Below are 18,497 nucleotides of genomic sequence, written 5' to 3'. Positions count from 1 at the left end.
AAAGGCAATATTGTGACGTAAGCAGCCCAAAACAAACACCTTCAACAATTTCAAAACTTGTTCATCCCTTCACCACTTCCACAACCGCCATATTGTCAATTCTGAAAGTTACTTTCCTGTGTGCCAATTGCTCGCCCCATAGTGTGACAGCCACCACCAGTGTGAAAAATTCCCAAAATGCAATGCTCCTACCCCCCACCCACTCTGGCGGCCACTGCTCTGCACACCATTTTCCCTGCCAGTAGAGGTCAAAGCCCTTGCTCCCTGCCGCGTCAGAAAAAAATTGGACATCCCAAACCATGTCACCCTGCCGTATCAAGGGAATGCCATTGAAGTTCTGCAAGAAAACCTGCCACATTTGCAAGTCTTCTCTCACTCCCGCAGACAGCTGCACATGATGATGAGAAGGCCTCTGTCCTGCTAGCGCCCTGCCCAGTCGCCTGCAAAATGTCCGTCCTACTCTAACCACCCTACAGTCAAGGTTGAGGTGACCCAACAGCACCTGAATCTCCTTCACAGTGACTATGTGTTTCGACAACATTGTCGCCAGCACCCCCAACATCTGCTGCTTTTTGTCCTCCGGCTGACATGCTTCCCTCACTAGAGAGTCCAACTCTATGCCTAAAAAGGACAGAGCCGTGCAGGGTCCCATCGTCTTTTCCGGTGTCAACGGCACCCCGAGTTCCCTCATGATCTCATTAAACTGTCCAGCGCCTTCTGGCAGTCCATGGAGTCTGAGGTGCCCACAAAGAAAAAGTCATCCAGGTAGTGTGGTACTCCTTGGTGACCTGTCCGTTCCGAAAACAACCATTGCAGGAATGTGCTGAAGCACTCAAAAAGTGTGCAAGACCTAGAACAACCCATCGGTAATGCCTTGTCCACATACCACTTACCATTGAAATGGATACCCAGAAGATCCCAATCATCCGGATGGACTGGAAGCAACCGGAAAGCTGACTTTATGTCGCACTTTGCCATCATCGCCGTTGCGCCCGCGGTCACTACTAGTGACATAGCCACGTCAACTGATGAATAGGATACAGTAGCTTCACTTTCGTCTTTGAAATCATTCACCGAGCCCACTCTGACCACGACAAATGTGGCAATAAACTGAACTGCCCTTGTCCCTTCTTCAGCACCACACCTATGGGTGACACAATCAAACTTTGAAGTGGCCAGTCCTCAAAGGGTCCCGCCTTGCAGCCCTCACGCACATCTTTATCCAATTTGTCCTGCACTATGTCTGGATGCTCTTTCGCTGACTGCAAATTGTCTGCCTTCCTTCTTGTCCTAGGTCCCCTATACCCTACTCGAAAACCTTCTTGAAATCCCGTCTGCAAGCTTTCTGTAGCCTCTGTGTTGCTATAACTCTGCAGGGCTGCTATCACTTTGTCTGTTTTAATCGGAATAAGAGACTTTTGGCCCAGGCCCCTTAGCCCCTCGCCCGCCTGAGAAAGGCTGCTGCTGCGGTCCCCCATCCTAAAACCCCCCTGACTGCCACTGCTGGTTCCCTTGCTGCTGCCCCTGCCCTCCCCCAAAGCAATTGACCAATGCATGTCTGCCTCCGCAATTCGAGCAGTCATGCCTAAACCTTCAGTACTCCCACATGCACTGTCCCTTATTTAAATCCCAGCAGCCCCCTTTTGTTCCAGACTGTCCTCTACCTGTGCCACCCACACCACCCCGGATGCGTCTCCCCTAAAAGGGCCAATACACGAGCGGGAGGCCGCTGGCCATGAAGATAGTTTTACCCACTCCAGACAGTCCCATCGTGTGTTGCCATAAGTCCGTATCCAATTCACCCCATATGGCTTCTGTGTCCAACGCCATGCATGCTCTAAATTCTTCATCGTATTGGGCCCATGCAAACCCACCTCCTGTAATCTGGGCCTTCCTGATCACATCCATGTACTTGAACATGGCCATACACCTCTCCCGGTATTTCACGCAGTACACACTCGCATATATTCTGAACGCCGCTGTCGAATTCTTAATTGTAAGCAGTACCTTTGGCCTCTTGGCCAACTCGTACTCCTCCTCCCTGGGCCCTTCTTTTTTCCTAACTTCTCTGTGCAGAAGCTAAAGCATCTCCACATATTCGCCCTTCCATATATGATCTTTAGTTGTCAACATTAAATGCGCGACCAATGGCTTAGTGACACCCATGTAAGGCAACCGTTTTATCTTTAATTCTTTACTTTCCAGTTTAGTTTCGGCTCCACTGCCAGTAATTCTACTGTCCCTTTTTTGTCAGTTGCACTGTCCCCTGTATTCCCAGACACCTTACCTATGTCCTCTGTGCCCACACTCGGATTCGCAGCCCTGCCTCCCGCACCCCCTGACCCCTTCCCTAAGTCGTCGGTACCAACTCCCACATCCAGCTCTTCCTCAACCTACCCCCTTTCCCCCTTCCCTGCCCCCCCTCACTCCCACTGACACTATTAGGGGTCTCAAACTCGCAGCCTGTTTACCTGGCTCTAGTGATTCCGCCCATGGTCTGTCTGTCCGCCTTGCCAAGGGGGGCCGAATGCTCCTCCCAACACGATGTCCGACCTGTGGGCTCAGCTTGGCATTGTGATACCTGGAAAACACTAGGCACAGCATTACTCGGCCCACCGCTCCCTCATCAGCCATATCCCTCAACTCTCCCTCCTCCATGCTATATTCGTCCAAATCTAGTTCCTCCTCCCTGGAACCCCAGGCCTTCTCGGCTGGAGGTGCAGGCTGCACCCACATAACACCACTTAAATGTTGATCCTTGGAGCTCCGTGTTCCACGATGTCCCCCAGACCGTTGAGGCTCGGTGGGCATTGGGGCCGTCGAGCCCACCCCTGGACTACTTATGCCGGCCACGTCATGACCCCTGCTGGTACTGGGTATGCAGCTTGAGGCTCCTCCCTTCCACCTCCTTGGCGCCATTGGGCTGCTCCAAGCCCTACCAAGTCTGGCGCCCCGTGCTGCCCCGCCACCTGAAAGAAAAAGGAATGGTTTGGTGTGCTGGGCCTATCCCTCTCCTCTCTCCCATCCCAGATCCTCTTCCTACCTGCCTACCTAAGTGCTGACCGGCCATGCCCACTCTACCACACTCAGGTCCACCGCCCCCTCCCCTATATCCCCCTCCCCATTGTTCCACTCCCAACCTGATGCGCCATGCCACCCGGCCCAACTCGGCCTGGCCTCTACCCCCAGAAGCCCCCACACTGCACCCCCTTCCCCCTCCACTACCTCCTACCCCCAGATGCCCCCGTCCCCCCTCCCAAAACCTACGACCCGACCTGAACATGGTGCCCCTCTATTTGGCTCACCCTCCCCCCCCCCGTCCCCCAAACCTATTCTGTCCAAGATGAGAAAATATTCTGGCCTCCCCAATCCCTTTCACCCCCTTCTGACTCTAGATAGATAGGGAAACCTACCCCTCCTCCCCGCCCTCGTCCACAACCCAGGGGCCACTCCCTCTATCCTGCTTCTCCCACCACCACCCCCTTCTCAGAGCGCACCCGCAAACCCCCCCCAATCTCCTGCCCCACCCCCATCACCCTCTCACACCTCACTGAGATGTCCTGCCCCAGCGCCTCATGCCTGGTCCTGCATGACTTCCCAATGGGCGTCTGACTTCCCAATGGGCGTCTCACTGCCCCCTACCCCCAAGGCCGGAGCTACTACAGCAGCCTGGGGGGCTACTCCAGTTTCCACATATGGGCCTTTTATCGCCTGCTTGCCCTTGGAACCAGCCCCGAGCCACTCCGCAGCCTGTGCGGGCGCCAAGGCCAAACATTCCCCTTCTCTCAGCTGCCCAGAGACTCCCACCACACTCGCACTCATCTGCCTCCCCGCCGGGAAACTCTCCTGCCTCTACGAGCAAGTGCTTCATCCAGCAGAGGCACCGGAACCCCTTTCCCACGTGGGGCCGCTCTCCTGCCTATGAGCGGCCCCATGACTCCCGTGACCTAGGGGGGGAGACACAGAACACGCTCCACCGCCGGGCCCCTCTGCCACTCTCAGAAAAGGCCACAGTCGCCCTCAAGAGGCGCTGAATCGACGAACTGGACCGTGCCCATGGCACCTGCGCAGCCCCCAGCACTCACCTTGCCCTTACTAGCTTTCCGGGGGGCGAGCAAGCCATGACAGTGGCCGCCACCCCGCCGGCGCATGCCTCGCCGGGTGCGTGCCTCCCAAGGACTCCGGGATTAGGAGCTCCAGCCGGACAGCCTCGCTCAGCAATGTCACGCCTCCAACACGGGGCAATCTTCAGCCGACGTAATCAAAATCCTATGATGCCTTCAATAACCTACACTGCCCCTACAAACTACCACAGCCACAAGGCCCAAGCAAGAAGAAAAAAGCTAACACTACAGCGCTCCCAGCCACTAGGTCACCAAACTTATAATGGTGGCTGGGAAAGCGCAAAAACAGCCCTTAAACCCCTTGGGCTACAAGTAAAATTGGGCTACAATTAGGCTATTCCCAATGTAGCCCAAAACCCACAAAAGGGCCGATACTTGGCCAGCCCCTCCCCCTCCCCATCTGCTCGGGGGGGCAGTCCTCACAGTGTTTGGCTGCCCTCCAAACCCTGCTTGATGAGGAGAGTGATGACATAAGGCTATGGGCATTCCTGAACTCACATACTGATGCTGCATTCTCACGTTGGCTGTATCAGCCCTACTGTGCTAGAAAATTATACTGCTCGATGTTCAGCAGTCATTTTGGGTATTTCAAAACAGCGACCTGACAATGGTATTGGTGTCGGACACACGCTGTGTATGGATTCATCGCGGGTGATCGCTGTGTGAGAATTTGGCGAGGGAGCATTCTTTAATCATAATGGTAGATGACAGAGCGGTGCCTTGTACATTTCCAGCTGAATAGTCATTTAATTAAAAATTAACAAGGAATGGAAGAGAAGGTTTATTTTCAATTTTTTTCTTCTCCATGACATTGTTCTGACCAGTTACTTTATAGCAATCAGTGTACTTGGTATCTAGTGCTTTACTGTTGCTGATGAGGGATGCCACTTGTTTGGTTTCACTGTTTCCTCCGATAGTTGGGGAGTTGTGAGTACACAGTGGATCATAATTGGTTTATTTATAGTAGTGTTGCACTGTGTTATTCACTGCTTATCATTTACACATTTTACTTCAGTGTGTTGGGCATTAGCCATGCTTGCACTTAATTCATTGAATTTGACCAATCCCCAACCGTTTCTTCCTTCCAAGGGTGAACCATCTATGTCTTGGAGGGAATGGAAGGAATACTTTTGCAATTACATTGACAGTTTTGAGGATGAGGATTTCACCTCGTAAAAGAAAAAAAAAGTTGTACTCTATTGTTTGGGCCTGGGTGATCTCAAAATGTATAATCAAATTGAAAAAAAACACATGAAGGTGGTAATGTATTTACGCATGCAATAGATGATTTAGATGCACATTTTTCATCAATTGTGTGTGTGGTTATAGACAGATATAAATTCTATCAGCGTAAGCAAGGGAAAAAGAGGAGTATAGAAGCTTATGTGTCAACGTTAGGGGTTTTAGCTTTAATGTGCAGGTTTGGTGCTCTACAAGAGGAACTTAACCGGGACCAAAATATTAGGCATACTAGCAACCTTAATATTCAGGATAAATTATGGGTCTTTAGCGAGTCTCCCTTGAAAAAAGAAGTGGCTTTAGTCAAAAAAGCTGAATTAACTGGACGGTGTGCCAGAGCAGTCCTTGAGGAGATAGAAGAAGTCAACGAGAAGTCAACGAGGTGAATACAATTATTTCCTTTAAAAAGAAGAAATCTGAGGATAGAAGCAAAGACAGTTCCAATGCTCAACAGGGAATTTTCAGCTTTGCTCAGGGAAAGAAGCGCACAGGAAAAAATACTGATGATGGACCCAGTTTTAGGAAATAGTATTGCTGCGACTCCACAGATCATCTTGCGTAGTTCAAGAATTGTCCCACTAGGTATCACAAATGTTCTTTATGTGGAATTATTGGTCATTATGCCAAAGTGTGTAGAAGGAAAGTGGGAAATTAAAAAAGTAATGTAGACTGTGTGAATGAGGATAGTGAGGACAATTCAGACAAATCAGATGATTCCAATGCCACTAATGTTAACCACGTGTTCTGTATAGATTATGACTTCTTGGATGTCAATCTAGTCAAAATAAGGAAACCAATGTGTGAAGTCAACATGGGTGGAGTGATGTTAAATGTGGTAACAGACTCTGGCTCACCCTTTACTATCGACTGTGAAGATGTTTGGAAAAATCATTTTGAAAGCTGTTAGACTTGGCACCATTGGCGTGGGTCTCCCTTCCATTTTTCGCTTTTGTCTCCTCTGTGTTTGCTGGTGTTAGATGCTCTGGGCGCTGTGGCACTGCCATTTGGTGCCACAGTGCGAATGCTCCCGATTGTAAATTGACTGTATTACAAATATCTAGTCCTAATTGACCCAAGGTATATGTTAGGAAAGCCTAATTTAGTGTGCCTGAGCTCACAATATTAAAGTGCATCTGGTAGTCAAGCCTATTTTTATATATTCTGTGGCTGAAAATACCACTTTTAGAAAGTGGGTATTTTCTTGCCTAAACCTTCCGGTGTGCTCTGCTGTTATGTGTATCAGCTGTCTGGTTTTGGAGGGACAGGGCAGGATGAGCCCGACCTGGATTGAATAGAGAGATCTGCAGTTGGAGTATGGGGAGGGGTGACCCTTTGATCTGAGCGGGGCTGTGCCTGGCAAGTTGAATGATGGCTCCACCTCCCACTGTGCGTCTGATGGCGGACCCCCTCTTCCTGAAAGGCAGGATGCAGCCTTGTAAACAAAGTGCTCCAGGACGACACCAAACTTGTTCGCGCTGGGTTTAGTGATTTGTGACTTTTTGAGAACAAAGACTTTTGGGGTATAAAGATCTGTGCTAAAACCCCTACAAGGTGTGTTACTGCTGGATGTCAAGACGAACCTCTGTCCATGTAACTAGAGGGAAAGGACTTTGAAACGTTCATCCATCTTGCTGAAGCAACTACCCAAGGGTCTGATTTGAGCTTGCCTCCTGCTGAAGTCTCAGTGACATTAGACTTCACCCCTCAGCTGCCTGGATTCCTATTTGAGGGGGATTCTACTTGCAGGTGAGGCCTCTGTTGAGAATTCCAGAGCCTCTGGTTCTACTGCGGGGAACGTGGGTTGAAAGTTATCGTGATCGCTATTGTGGGCCGCTGCAGCTGAGGAGCTGTGCTGCTGAGTGCCCGCATTTACTTATGTTACAAAAGTAATCATTATCGCTATTGTGGGCCGCCGCAGCTGAGGAGCTGTTACCGCTGAGAATCTGAATTTTCCTGTGTTACCAAAGTCATTGTTATCGCTATTGTGGTCGGTAGCAGCCGAGGAGCTGTGCCGCTGAGTGCCCGTATTTGCCGTACTACGAAAATCATTGCTATCGCTATTGTGGGCTGCTGCAGCTGAGGAGCTGTGCTGCTGAGTGCCCGCATTTGCCGTACTACGAAAATCATCGCTATCGCTATTGTGGGCCGCTGCAGCTGAAGAGCTGTGCCGCCGAGTGCCCACACTAGTTACCACTTCGAGGATCTTGTTACCACCTTCGTGTGCCGCTGGGTGCCCGCCTTTAAGCCTCGTCCCAGAATTATCATGAGTGCACGCCACGGACCGCTACAGCGGGGAGCTGTGGCCGCTGCGAGACTGCCTGTCATCACCACGGCTTCCTTGTGAGACTGCGTGCTGTGCCCCTTTAAATCTCAGGTACATTGTGCATTACTGGGTCACGTGGACTCCGGCCTCAAACTAAGTCCGTTTAACATCCTTTTTGAGTGCTTTTATTGCTTTTGAAGTGAATCTGGTATTTTGTGCATTGTGGCTCCTTGAGCGCTTTTAGCCTTGTATTCAGTTTTCTATAACTACTTGTGGTGTCCGTTTGTAGTGTCTCTCCTGTGTTATTGTGTATGGTCATAAATACTTCACGCACTGCCTCTGAGATAGACCTGTCTGCTAGTGCTACGTTACCACAGGGTTGAGCAGGGGTTTTCAAAGGTTGTTGCCCCTTTACTCTGACTTAGGAAGAAGGATCCCTATTTGGACCTCGGCGCCAGCCGCTGCCAACTAGAGATCCCCATTTCTAACACAAGCAAACTGGGTTCACATTTGGATAAATCAGATGTGATTGCAAAGAGTTACACTGGTAACAGAATAGATTTTATGGGTTGCAGAAATGTAGAATTTCAATTTAAGAACAGGACTGCAAATTGTAAATTGTTTGTGGCAAAGAAAGGGTCCTGAGTGTTAGGTTGGAGTGACCAAAAGGAAGTTGGGCATCATTTCAAATCCCAATTGTATGGATCCAGTTTTATTGGTCAATGATACTGATAAGAATTGTACAGATATTGTAAAGGAATAGCCTAAACAAAATTATATATGCATGGAGTTTCCAGGTTTATCTAGGTTCTGATCATAAGACCCTTACAAAATTATTGACTACTTCTGGCTTACAAAATATGTTATCAAGATTACGTAGGTTGTCAATAAAATGACTGGATTATCCTTATGATGTTGAGTACTGGCTGGGAGACAAGAACAGGGTAGTGGATTTTTAAAGTAGATTACCTTTATTCACCACTAAGGGAGATTGAATGATGCAAGATGATGAAGACAAAGTAGCATTGCTATTTTATGGTGGTCTAGAAGGTATCTCACTTACAGAGTGAAATAACCATATGATCAAGGATGATAGTTTGAAGACGATTGCGAGTTATCTAACTAAAGGTTGACCCAATAAATGTACTCTTAACTCAGAAGAAAAAATGTTTTAGGAAGTAAGGCATGAGCTGTGTGTTGAAGATAGCTTGTTATCTGGAAAAGGAAGGTCTGCCTTTCACCTTAAGGAAGAAGTTATTAAAATTATGCCATGAGGGTCCCCTTGGTGTATCTAAAGCCAAACAAATAGTAAAATGCAATTTCTGGTGGACTGCTCAAGCAAATTAAGATTTGCATTCATAATTGTGTTACATGTAACAATTCAGATAGTGTCTCAAACCGTTAAAACCACCTTTGAGTCCCATTGAGAGTCCAAATATGTCTTGGGAGAGAATTGCTGTGGATACGTGGTAGGACCCGTAGAATGCACTCACAGAGAGTCTAAGTACATTATACTTGCACATAATTTTTCTAAATGGCTAAAGATGAAATTTGTGCGCAATGCTGATTGTGAACGCATTATTACGTTTTTGGATTAAATCTTCATGTGGGAAAACCTACTGAAATGTATCATCACTGATAACGATCCACAATTTCTGTCTACTTCTTTTAAGGAATTTTTGGAACGTAACTGTATTAAGTACAAAACTACAACAGTTTGTCATCACAAAGGAAATGTTTAGTTAAACACTTTAACAGGGTGCTCAAAGGTAGGATTTAATCGTCTAAGGGCAGTAAATTAAACTGGGAAGGCGAGGTTTGCAAATTAATCTGGGCCTACAGGATAACTCCCAGCTTGATTACAGCCCATTTACAATGATGAGGGGAAGACAGCCTTTAAGCAAAGATATGAGTTGGATGACTTCTTCTAAACAAGCAGAATGGGCTCCAGAACTTGTGAGAAAGAAAATTGCACCAGCTCTGAAATCCTAAAAGAAATGGTATGCCAGAAGGCATTGTTCAAAATATGTGATTTCAAGTGTGGTGATTGGGTTAAAGTTAGAATGGACAAAAGAGTCTCCCAACCCTTGTGAATCCGTGAAATGTTTTGCAACTCTGTTAAACTAAGAGATTGTAAGGTTTAGCACATGAGCATAGTAGCAAAATGTCTTTCCAGTGATAGGTAATTGACAACAAACTTAACAGGGATGACAAACTTAACAGAGATGAATGATTGGGTTTTGATGATGAAAGGAATGATCCCAGGGATTTGAATCTTGAATTGGATGATGGTTCGTGTGAATTGGATGGTGATTCTTGTGATGTGTCTGTTTCTATTGAGTCATCTACTAATGTTTGTTGTGAACAAAGAAATGAACTTGGTGCGTCTAAAGGGTTGGATAAACCCGTTAGACACACCAAGTACACTTTTTGCTTGCCAGCTAACATGCCAAGGTAAAAAGGGTAGATTTGGTAGACTCATTATCAAACCGAGGAAATATGATGATTATATTACAAATGTGAAGTCCATGGAGGTAACATGTTTTTATTATTGTAATTTAAACCCAATTGAAATTTTCTTGCAAAGGTTATCTTTTAGGCTTTTTATTAGTAATAACAGCCTCAGTGCCTTATAATCAAAGGGGCAGATTTATGTTGGGAATGCGCCATGTTTGCGTCACGCAACTGTGGCATAAACACGGCGCATCCCTACGACCGATTTACAACGTGACGCATCTAGGCTGATGCGTCACGTTGTAAAGCCCTGCGCCGCTTGTGGGCGTTCCGGCGCAGGGTGGGCGTTCCGGGACAGGTGCGCCTCACAAAAGTGACTGAGTGAAATCAATAGGATTTCACTCAGTCACTTTCATGCCAATGCTGCGTCAAAACCCTGCGCCTGCTTGAAGCAGGCGTAGGTCTTGATGCAGCATTGTAAAGATGGGGCACCCCCGAGCCTTGCTGGAGCTGCGTCGCGCTTGCGACGCAACTTCAGCAATGCGCCACCTTAACGGCACAGATGCGTCACGCATCTGTGCTGTTTTTGCCCCATGGTGCACCGCATTGTAAATGCTGCGCACCATGGGTGGCGGAGCAGCGGCGCAAAATAACTGGCGCATCTCTGGGGATGTGCCAGTTATCATAAATCTGCCCCTAAATGCTTTAACTTCAGGTACAATGTTATTTAGTTTGTTGTTGGACACTTATGCCATTTACATTTTCTTTTGCTTTCAAATTTGTAAGAGGAAGATGTGTTGTAATGATGTGATTCAATCTAGTTCTAGCAGGGTCATGGGCACTACGCGTCACCACAAACGAGTATTCAACAGGTGGCAGTTGAACATTGTAAATTTCAGGAGATGCTGATGGAACCAGACGTGTCTGGGGCTGTAAGAAATAAACTTACCTTAAACCCAAGAAACTGCCATTATTGCAGTCTATGTCACAATATGCTACTTGGTTCTATGGTAATAAGTGTGTTCATGTTTCGTTCTGAGTAGCTTAGAGAAGAGGTTGTGTAGGCCAACATGTTCAAGAAAACACAGATTGGACTGCCTGTGAAAACAAGCAGCAAGAGTTCTGCTCCAAGTGAGAAGGGATGGCAACTGCAAACAGTAGCCAAAATAAAGTACTCCCTCGTGCCTGGCAAGGCCATGTTTCCCAGTGAGAAGTGAGAATGGTGCCCACTTCCACCTTTGGCACATACTAAGTACTAAGTACATGATGCTGCTATCTGAACCATTGACTCTTGACCCAGTCTTGGCTGCAGGTGCCATCTCTGCCAGAATTGTTCTCCCTCTGTCACTCTTTGTCCTTCTTCCAGCCTGTGCTTGAACCTGGGCTCCGGGTAAGCAATGCTTGTATTGACTCTTTTGTTCACCCCGCAGGTGTAAACCAATAGTACTATGTTGAGATGACAGCAGATGGATATCTGTGAGTGCTTTAAAGACTTAAAATCAGACCTTTGTATGCAGGCATTTAAAGAACACCACGTGTAACAAGAATTAACTAAGATATAGGTATTGCTTATACCCAGTCCAACTGGTTTGTTTTTAGTCCATCTAATTAGAGCAATTAAATCATTTTTCAGTTGTGCTTGCACAGGCAACCAGCACTTAGGAGAGGTGAGACAGATCAAGATTGCCATGTGGCGTGGGAGGGAGAGCATAGATATTGGATGACATAGGTTACACATTTCCCCCTTTCAATAATCGCTTTATAGATTCATACTTTTAGAATGAAATCTTTGTGCAAACTTTGATGACTGAGTGTGAATTGGCATTGTGTTACAAACCTTTCACTTTAAGGTGTACATGTTTGACTGAAACATTGTGCTGTGGTTGTTCCCTATGAAAGTATGCAATTATTTTTTGTGCACTCATCTTGGCTCCTATTGGCTGCGCTATGTCTGTTTGGGTATTAGTTTGCCCCTTCCATGGATGACAACCACCAATGCAATATATCTGGAAAATGTATGGGCATGTGCCTGAACAAAAAGGTTTTAGAAGGGCTTGAAACACAGATGTTGGTTGAGGGGGCACGGTCGAGGTCCCTTGCCAGTAGGGAGTGTAGAAAGAGCATAGATAATATTGTGTGGAAATGATAAACAGTTTCCTCCAGGTTCTCATTATCAAGTTGCTCAATTGTGCACATAAATTGCACTCAATAATATTCAAGGAGAAAAACATAATGAGGTCCTGTGAAAAAGAAACATAGCCACCCATGGACCCTTTGCTGCTGACACTACCCTCTCGCTCTCACACAGTAGTGACCTTTTAAAAAAAATATTTGGAGCACTTTGTACTCGAATAGGACTCTTTTTCCCGCTGCCTGTCACCCCGCATGTTGTTACAACACGGTCGTTGTAACAACGCATACCATTAGCTCGCATGTCGTAAGAACGACTTGCGGAGGGGAGAGCTGGATGCAGGAATAGCATAATTTACTATTCCAACTCCAGACTGTGTGGACAGTAGGGAAGGTGTTGGATTTTAAATCCAAAACATTCTCCCCCCTCCGCAAGTCATTGTTACGATTTGCGGGGTAATGGTCTGCGTTGGTAAAGTGCAGTCAATTAAACGACCACGTTGTAAAAACATGCGGGGTCACGGTTTCATTGTCAGGGTTGTTTACCCTTTGTACTCTAACCTTCATAACTTTTTAGGTCTCGCCTGTCGATGCGCATGCGCATCGAGCTTGCGAGACTATGGGGGCTTAAACACTCTTTAACCAGCTTGCAAGGAATCGTGGCGATTCCTTGCAGTGCCCGTGAAATTTAAGCTCAATGCGCATGCGCATTGAGCTTAAAAGTGCGTGCACATGCCCCCAGCCGCCTGCCTTGCCCACTCTCTCTCTCACAGCCTCCCCCAGCTCCGCCCCCTCACTTCTTGGTTGCACGGCCGCTAGGCCGTGCCTCCCCTACGCTCCCCCCCCTCCTCCTCCTACTCTCCTCCCCCCTCCTCCTCCTACTCTCCTCCCCTGCCTGCCGTGTCGCACCTCTCCCCGCTCCGCCCCCTCCCCTGCCCGCCGTGTCGCATTTCTCCCCCTAGAAAAACACAAGAGAGCAGACCAGGTCTAAGAGTGGTGTGAGACCATAACAGTGACCTAGGATCAATAGGCTGCACATGTGAACCCAAGTTGCTGGAGATTATTGGGAAACATAAAGCTAGTACAAATCCCATCAGACCACCCTTGCGGTGGAGTTTACGTCACATGGGAATTGCAGATCGATCCATATCTTAGTCGGCCATATAGTGCCGGTGTAGAACTGGATGTCAGAAAACTAGCAAACATGTTTACCATGTAGTGGACTGAATGATGTGCAGTGCTCAAGATAACGTGATATATAAAATTAACTACACAGACTCTGAAAGAGCGTTTAAACAGAAGGCCGTGTGTCAAGGGATAAAAACGCGCCTGGTAGAGCAACTACCCTATGGCGCTGTGTACAGTACGGTCGACATGTTTCAGCCAAAAGGGGTTGTGCCCCGGCATTCTTCAGGACCTCGTAAATCAGCTACTGCAGCTATAACTACAAACGTTGTGTTTAGTGAGAAATAGTGAATAGGTTGCTAGTAGAAAGATACATATCTACCAGAGACTTTCACGGTTAGACGTCCACTTGAGGGAGAGAAGCATGTCTTCTTCCTATCAATAAACAAGATGGCATTGTACAACAACATTAAATTACACATACACAGCCACCTGTACCCAGAGAGACTGTACAGACAAAACACACCTGCATGAATAATTTACATTCTGCATATTTGAAAAAAGCATAATCGCTTGATCATTTCGAGGCATTTCCTCAAAGTGATACTCACCCAGCGTTGTGTGGGTGAAGACCTCACCTCACCCGGCAACCGCTCGGGAGTATGAGGCCCCGCTCTGTGGTGTAGAAAGAGGACACAGTCAGCACACAATTCTACTGTGCCCAAGCCAATTGCTCTACACACAAACCCAACGTAAGTGTGATGTGTATCTAACTGTCAGGCTAAGTTCACACAAATCACAGCTACCCGTGTTTCACCTTTAGAGATAGCATAGTACAGACATTCAAGGATGCCTAGAGAAATCTAATGATGGTGTATGGACCTCTCAATCAATCATGTGTATTAGAAACTTTATAGAAAACGTAATAGAAACCAATCTAGTGGCACTAGTAAGTACACACATATCACAGCTACCCGTGTGTCTTGTGATGGGTACTTTGTAGAAAACTTAATAGAAACCAGACTAGTGGCACTAGTACGAGGGGCTGGAGTAGGTCCACAAGAGACTGCCTGGGCTGCTCAAGATTAGGAGCCCATTAAGTATCAAGGAGTTTGGGTGTCCAAGACCCCTTCCATATACCTGTCATAGTAACGCAAAACGATTACCTAACAAACTGCCTAAAGTCCCCTTACCTAAACAAAGCCTGGATGGACCACCCGATACTGTGTAGCCTAGTAAATTGGGGAGAGTCTGGCAGGACACTCACCTGTCCGTCGGTACCTCTAGCTGTGGGCCGAGCGGAAGGGGAGGCGCTCACAAGGTTGTTTGTTTCCCTTAAGTAGCCGCCGAATGGTAATTGATGTGGCTAACGCGGCAAACCGGGCATCCTGCTAAACAGAGCTCTCAAAGAAAAAACGGAGCAAAACGCTATTTACTCGCGCATGCGCACTAGGTGCAGGACACGCGGGTCAGGTTTGATGTTACAAACCCGATTCGTCCTTTCAAAAAGGATTATGCGGATAATCGCTGTAACAAAGCAGCGTAAATGCATCCTTTGGGAATATACTTATTGTAAGAAATAAGTGTCAAAAAGACCGTTACTATGACAGGTATATGGAAGGGGTCTTGGACACCCAAACTCCTTGATACTTAATGGGCTCCTAATCTTGAGCAGCCCAGGCAGTCTCTTGTGGACCTACTCCAGCCCCTCGTACTAGTGCCACTAGTCTGGTTTCTATTAAGTTTTCTACAAAGTACCCATCACAAGACACACGGGTAGCTGTGATATGTGTGTACTTACTAGTGCCACTAGATTGGTTTCTATTACGTTTTCTATAAAGTTTCTAATACACATGATTGATTGAGAGGTCCATACACCATCATTAGATTTCTCTAGGCATACTTGAATGTCTGTACTATGCTATCTCTAAAGGTGACACACGGGTAGCTGTGATTTGTGTGAACTTAGCCTGACAGTTAGATACACATCACACTTACGTTGGGTTTGTGTGTAGAGCAATTGGCTTGGGCACAGTAGAATTGTGTGCTGACTGTGTCCTCTTTCTACACCACAGAGCGGGTCCTCATACTCCCGAGCGGTTGCCGGGTGAGGTGAGGTCTTCACCCACACAACGCTGGGCGAGTATCACTTTGAGGAAATGCCTCGAAATGATCAAGCGATTATGCTTTTTTCAAATATGCAGAATGTAAATTATTCATGCAGGTGTGTTTTGTCTGTACAGTCTCTCTGGGTACAGGTGGCTGTGTATGTGTAATTTAATGTTGTTGTACAATACCATCTTGTTTATTGATAGGAAGAAGACATGCTTCTCTCCCTCAAGTGGACGTCTAACCGTGAAAGTCTCTGGTAGATATGTATCTTTCTACTAGCAACCTTATCACTATTTCTCACTAAACACAACGTTTGTAGTTATAGCTGCAGTAGCTGATTTACGAGGTCCTGAAGAATGCCGGGGCACAACCCCTTTTGGCTGAAACATGTCGACCGTACTGCACACAGCGCCATAGGGTAGTTGCTCTACCAGGCGCGTTTTTATCCCTTGACACACGGCCTTCTGTTTAAACGCTCTTTCAGAGTCTGTGTAGTTAATTTTATATATCACGTTATCTTGAGCACTGCACATCATTCAGTCCACTACATGGTAAACATGTTTGCTAGTTTTCTGACATCCAGTTCTACACCGGCACTATATGGCCGACTAAGATATGGATCGATCTGCAATTCCCACGTGACGTAAACTCCACCGCAAGGGTGGTCTGATGGGATTTGTACTAGCTTTATGTTTCCCAATAATCTCCAGCAACTTGGGTTCACATGTGCAGCCTATTGATCCTAGGTCACTGTTATGGTCTCACACCACTCTTAGACCTGGTCTGCTCTCTTGTGTTTTTCTATTTGATAATTGAGGAGCGAGCAGACAGGTCGTTAAATATTCCCCCCGACCCTCCACACATGTTTGTTTGTCAGTATTTAGAGCAACTTTTTAGTTGCGGGTCTAGTAATTTTGGACGCGAACATAGTTTTTGCGTCCTGATAGCTCACCTAACGTAAGTGTGTGTGTTCTCCCTCCTGTCTATCTAGTCACCATCACATTCCCTGTTAAAAAAGACATTTTGAAGTCAAGATATTTGATGACAATACTGTATAGATGTAAACATTGGAATCTATATAGTATTGCCCTATGGTAGTTTTCTCAGTGTAAGAAAAACGTCCTAGACATTTATCTGCATGAATTGCCCCTGCTTGATATAAGCCTGCATGAGCACCACCTGTCTGCCACACGCCTTAGTGAAGCTTAGTCCCCCGGCAGTTTTGAATGTGCCTGTGTTGGGATAGGTATTAGACCAAATCACTTATTGGAGGCGTACAATGGTGTATATTCATCAAAATATTGAGTATTTTAGCCAGCAGCGTTATCGATGCAGTTTTTTTCAAACGTAAGCATCCCTCACGATTTCGAGCATGTGCGCATGCGTGCGAGATTAGCGTCTCCTCGCGCGTTCACTCTCACGGTCTTTTTGACACTTATTTCTTACAATAAGTATATTCCCAAAGGATGCATTTACGCTGCTTTGTTACAGCGATTATCCGCATAATCCTTTTTGAAAGGACGAATCGGGTTTGTAACATCAAACCTGACCCGCGTGTCCTGCACCTAGTGCGCATGCGCGAGTAAATAGCGTTTTGCTCCGTTTTTTCTTTGAGAGCTCTGTTTAGCAGGATGCCCGGTTTGCCGCGTTAGCCACATCAATTACCATTCGGCGGCTACTTAAGGGAAACAAACAACCTTGTGAGCGCCTCCCCTTCCGCTCGGCCCACAGCTAGAGGTACCGACGGACAGGTGAGTGTCCTGCCAGACTCTCCCCAATTTACTAGGCTACACAGTATCGGGTGGTCCATCCAGGCTTTGTTTAGGTAAGGGGACTTTAGGCAGTTTGTTAGGTAATCGTTTTGCGTTACTATGACAGGTATATGGAAGGGGTCTTGGACACCCAAACTCCTTGATACTTAATGTAATGGGCTCCTAATCTTGAGCAGCCCAGGCAGTCTCTTGTGGACCTACTCCAGCCCCTCGTACTAGTGCCACTAGTCTGGTTTCTATTAAGTTTTCTACAAAGTACCCATCACAAGACACACGGGTAGCTGTGATATGTGTGTACTTACTAGTGCCACTAGATTGGTTTCTATTACGTTTTCTATAAAGTTTCTAATACACATGATTGATTGAGAGGTCCATACACCATCATTAGATTTCTCTAGGCATCCTTGAATGTCTGTACTATGCTATCTCTAAAGGTGACACACGGGTAGCTGTGATTTGTGTGAACTTAGCCTGACAGTTAGATACACATCACACTTACGTTGGGTTTGTGTGTAGAGCAATTGGCTTGGGCACAGTAGAATTGTGTGCTGACTGTGTCCTCTTTCTACACCACAGAGCGGGGCCTCATACTCCCGAGCGGTTGCCGGGTGAGGTGAGGTCTTCACCCACACAACGCTGGGTGAGTATCACTTTGAGGAAATGCCTCGAAATGATCAAGCGATTATGCTTTTTTCAAATATGCAGAATGTAAATTATTCATGCAGGTGTGTTTTGTCTGTACAGTCTCTCTGGGTACAGGTGGCTGTGTATGTGTAATTTAATGTTGTTGTACAATACCATCTTGTTTATTGATAGGAAGAAGACATGCTTCTCTCCCTCAAGTGGACGTCTAACCGTGAAAGTCTCTGGTAGATATGTATCTTTCTACTAGCAACCTTATCACTATTTCTCACTAAACACAACGTTTGTAGTTATAGCTGCAGTAGCTGATTTACGAGGTCCTGAAGAATGCCGGGGCACAACCCCTTTTGGCTGAAACATGTCGACCGTACTGCACACAGCGCCATAGGGTAGTTGCTCTACCAGGCGCGTTTTTATCCCTTGACACACGGCCTTCTGTTTAAACGCTCTTTCAGAGTCTGTGTAGTTAATTTTATATATCACGTTATCTTGAGCACTGCACATCATTCAGTCCACTACATGGTAAACATGTTTGCTAGTTTTCTGACATCCAGTTCTACACCGGCACTATATGGCCGACTAAGATATGGATCAATCTGCAATTCCCACGTGACGTAAACTCCACCGCAAGGGTGG

The sequence above is a fragment of the Lissotriton vulgaris genome, chromosome 2_1, assembly GCF_964263255.1.
Source record: "Lissotriton vulgaris chromosome 2_1, aLisVul1.2, whole genome shotgun sequence".
Classification (NCBI taxonomy): Eukaryota; Metazoa; Chordata; class Amphibia; order Caudata; family Salamandridae; genus Lissotriton; species Lissotriton vulgaris.
The sequence above is the reverse complement of the archived record's forward strand: the minus strand, read 5'-3'. Positions refer to the sequence as shown.